Raw genomic sequence first — 4,322 nt, forward strand, 5'->3', positions numbered from 1 at the left:
AAAACTTTTGGGATTTATTTCTTTACTGTTCTTCTTGTGATTGTAGCACAAATGAGGAGCCATAAATGTGTTTGTCCATGCAGATCCATAGCAGGATCTATGCTCAGAAGTTTGACCCAAATTGTTTCATAAATTATTGGTAGACTTCATAAATATATTTCTGTCTTTGCAGTACAAACTACAACATTTTTTTATTTTTGGCGTTTGCTAATACAAAACTACGGTGACCCAGTAGTGCACAACACAACACAATTAAAAAAGCAAACATAAGCTCACAACACAACAACATTAAAAAAGCTAACATAAGCTCACAACACAACGACATTAAAAAAGCAAACATATGCTCACAACACAATGTAATTCAAAAAGAAAACATAAGCTCACAACGACATTAAAAAAAGCAAACATAAGCTCACAACACAACGACATTAAGCCACAACACAACGACATTAAGCTCACAACACAACGACATTAAGCTCACAACACAACGACATTAAGCTCACAACACAACGACATTAAGCCACAACGCCATTAAGCCACAACACAACGACATTAAGCCACAACACAATGCCATTAAGCCACAACACAACGACATTAAGCCACAACACAACGACATTAAGCTCACAACACAACGACATTAAGCCACAACACAACGCCATTAAGCCACAACACAATGACATTAAGCTCACAACACAACGACATTAAGCCACAACACAACAACATTAAGCCACAACACAACGACATTAAGCCACAACACAACGACATTAAGCTCACAACACAACGACATTAAGCCACAACACAACGACATTAAGCTCACAACACAACGACATTAAGCCACAACACAACGGAAATGCTCCCGACCACTAGGGGGCAGTGTTGACAGTTAAACACCGATATTTCCTCGAGACGCCACAAGAAATTCTCAATGTAAGCGATTGATCTTAATATGTGTAATCAATTTGTAAATGAACAACGTGTTTTTACTGAATGTTTTGATATCCTGGTCATTTTAATATATCGATTCATGAATCGAGCAGAAAATAAATCAATATTATTTTCAATTTGGACAGTTTAGCTCTGCTCTTGTGCACAATTAACTCTATGCACGGTCACTTCCGCATTTTTCCTCAGGGGGCTTACTTAAATCCGGTGCTGTGCCGAAAGCCATTGTTCCTTACGTAAAGCTTTCAAAATGACAAGAGAAGATACTTTTTCAGCTTACAAGAACTTCCCCGGATTACTGTAAATGAATTTAATCGCACGGAGAAGTTGGTCATTTTAATATATCGATTCATGAATCGAGCAGAAAATAAATCAATATTATTTTCCATTTGGACAGTTTAGCTCTGCTCTTGTGCACAATGGACTCTATGCACGGTCACTTCCGCATTTTTCCTCAGGGGGCTTACTTAAATCCGGTGCTGTGCCGAAAGCCATTGTTCCTTACGTAAAGCTTTCAAAATGACAAGAGAAGATACTTTTTCAGCTTACAAGAACTTCCCCGGATTACTGTAAATGAATTTAATCGCACGGAGAAGGGCATAAAACGTTTCAAGTTACATCGACAACTTTAGGGTGAGTATTGTTCTATCATATTCTAGCAAATCTTGCTAATAAGGCTGGATAACGCTGCATGACTTCTGCGCCGATTTGATCACCACTTAAATAGCAGGGCTAAGTTAGAGTTTAGCTTTAAACTCTGTCCACCTCAGGTTTTTATAACTCCCAAGAGATAGTAGCAATAACATCAGAGTTCCCGGTAATCCACGTTTGTTTGCATCTGAGGCTGTGATAGGAACGTCTTAACTTGATATAAAGTATTTTAAATACTGTTCCCATTTTTAGATTGCCATGTATCGTAATAAACCTTAAGTCTGACTGTTTCTGGCAGTTCATCGTTATATTTTCCTGAAGCTTCAATTGATCATTTACATTTAATATAGCAGTTTTCCAGGGATCCCTAACACAAACATGATGAAGCTGTTCAGTAAAAAAGCAATTAAGATCAGAAGCAATTAGGATTGATATAAAGTATTTTAAATACTGTTCCCATTTTTAGATTGCCATGTATCGTATTGTATTGTAAGTACATGTATTGTAAGATCGGAAGCAAACAAGATTAAGAGTAGGGACATCCTTTGAAATATTACTTAACTCTTTACAGTGTATTGGCATGTTTGTAACATTATATGTCAATTAAGATCGGAAGCAAACAAGATCAGGAATGGTTAAGAGTAGGGACATCCTTTGAAATATTACTTAACTCTTTACAGTGTATTGGCATGTTTGTAACATTATATAGACTTAATTCTTCATAATTTATTTTAAATATAGTTTAATTTACAATGTAACAATTTAAAATGCAACAAAGTAATTAGTTAAGGCAGGTCCTGTCAGTGGGACGGTGGTCCTGTTTGCAAGAGAGGAAACTCGCTGAGTGGTTAAGGTAGGAGTAGACTGTCTAATTACATATTTTCATATATTGCTATATTCATAATGTGTAACATGCCTATATGATTAGCCCTAGCAGAAAAAAGACAAAAACACAATCATATTGGATATGGCTCCATTCATAATGTATGCAACATGTAATGACAGTGGTGGAAGATTTGTATTTTTTTAATGGTCAATTTACACTATACCTTTGTTTTTCATCTCAGGAGAATGTTTACAGTGGTGTCACCAGTGATCTGCTTGACCTATCAGTCCTCCAAGTGGCAGAAGTGTTAAAAAAACCATACCATTACACTATCACAGTCATTACATGTTCAGATTACACTAGTGAGCAAGAAACTGTATTAAAGTTATATATATATTTGCATTTACGTTATATTTAATATTCTAGTCTGTACAAATAAAACCAAATTAATCCATCCCAAGTGTTTTGTGTAAGGCCAGATCTCTCTGTGGAAGACCGACTGAAAGTTGGACCACGAAGAGGAGGAACTCATCGAAGGGCTGCAGAGACTGACACTGTCAAATACATTTTAAATAAGTATGATATATGCATGTAACGTGCACATCAAAAATTAAAAATAAATATAAAATTTTCTTTGTCACAAATAATATAATATCAATATTTACCATTGCATTGCTTGTTATTCCAACTTCTCTCCTCGTTGTAGCTGTCCTCGCTCTGGTCACACAAACCATGTGGAATGCAGATTCAATAACTCTCCAAAAGGCCATTAAATGGTTCTACATCTCAAATCTAGATTGAATGAGACATGTTTTCAGAAAATGCACACCACACAATATAATAACAATGCAAGTTTGCCTACACTGAACCTGATGGTTACTTAAAAAAAGTATAAAGTATTGACATGCAAGTACTCTTATGAAAACAATTATTTTAACTGGGGTTTTAGCTTGTTCTCCCTCGTGTCATTCTAAACCATAATGAATTTCTTCTGTGGGGGAAAAAATATCTAAATAGCTGACTCACACTAACATTATTTACAACATTTCTGTATGCCAATTAAGAAATCAAGCCATATGGGTTTACAACTACATAAAGGTGAGTATATGATGACAGCTTTATTTAAATTTTTGGGTGAATCATCTATTAACTCATTAACACATATTGCCCAGACCCACAGAAGTGGTTTTTAAAAAACAGGCAACCACAGCGAGAAAAAAAAAAAAATTCACAACAGGCCTACATTGTGCATGGTAGTAATGTAAATAAGGGTTTAGATCTTACCTAGTGTAGAACCGTATGTTGTCATTACCGTAAGTGGCGCCTGCAGACTGTAGTATCAAAAGTGATATTAAAATCCTTACATCTACTACTTTGAATCCACTTATTGCGAGTTTCTTCATCCAGGGGAGAAGTGTGAAAAACTTTTGAGAAGCCCCACAAAACGGGACAGAGCAATAGCGGGACAAACCACCTCACGGATGTTTAAACTTTATGGAACTCTTCATTAAATAATTATATTACTGTGGTGTAGTTAATTTGTTATATTATTGCAATAAAATGTATAAATATTATTTTATATTAATCGTTCATTGACAAAAGATTGCAGCTGGTAATGCACTCATGCTATGGCTGAATACAGACCGGAACCTTTTATGCGCCCTGTGATTTCACCGGAAATACGTAGACTGCGTGCCATGTATAGAGTCCATTTCCCATTTCTGCAGACCAACTGCCCCCTAGTGGTCGGGAGCATTTCCGTTGTGTTCTGGCTTAATGTCGTTGTGTTGTGAGCTTAATGTTGTTGTGTTGTGGCTTAATGTCGTTGTATTGTGGCTTAATGTCTTTTTGAATTGCGTTGTGTTCATTGTGTTGTGAGCTTAATGGCATTGTGTTGTGAGCT

General features: G+C 36.1%; 1 long non-coding RNA gene across 1 annotated transcript; it reads right to left on the bottom strand.

The window, feature by feature from the left end:
* Positions 1-2,869: 2,869 nt before the first annotated feature.
* Positions 2,870-3,850, bottom strand: LOC107550574 (uncharacterized). The gene is made up of 3 exons (XR_001604677.1): positions 3,704-3,850; positions 3,085-3,211; positions 2,870-2,973 (listed from the first exon to the last, which is right to left on the bottom strand). It is a non-coding gene; the product is annotated as an uncharacterized lncRNA (long non-coding RNA).
* Between the last annotated feature and the right edge of the window lie 472 nt (positions 3,851-4,322).

This window comes from Sinocyclocheilus grahami, unplaced genomic scaffold (genome assembly GCF_001515645.1).
Source record: "Sinocyclocheilus grahami isolate Dianchi unplaced genomic scaffold, SAMN03320097.WGS_v1.1 scaffold401.1, whole genome shotgun sequence".
Taxonomy (NCBI): Eukaryota; Metazoa; Chordata; class Actinopteri; order Cypriniformes; family Cyprinidae; genus Sinocyclocheilus; species Sinocyclocheilus grahami.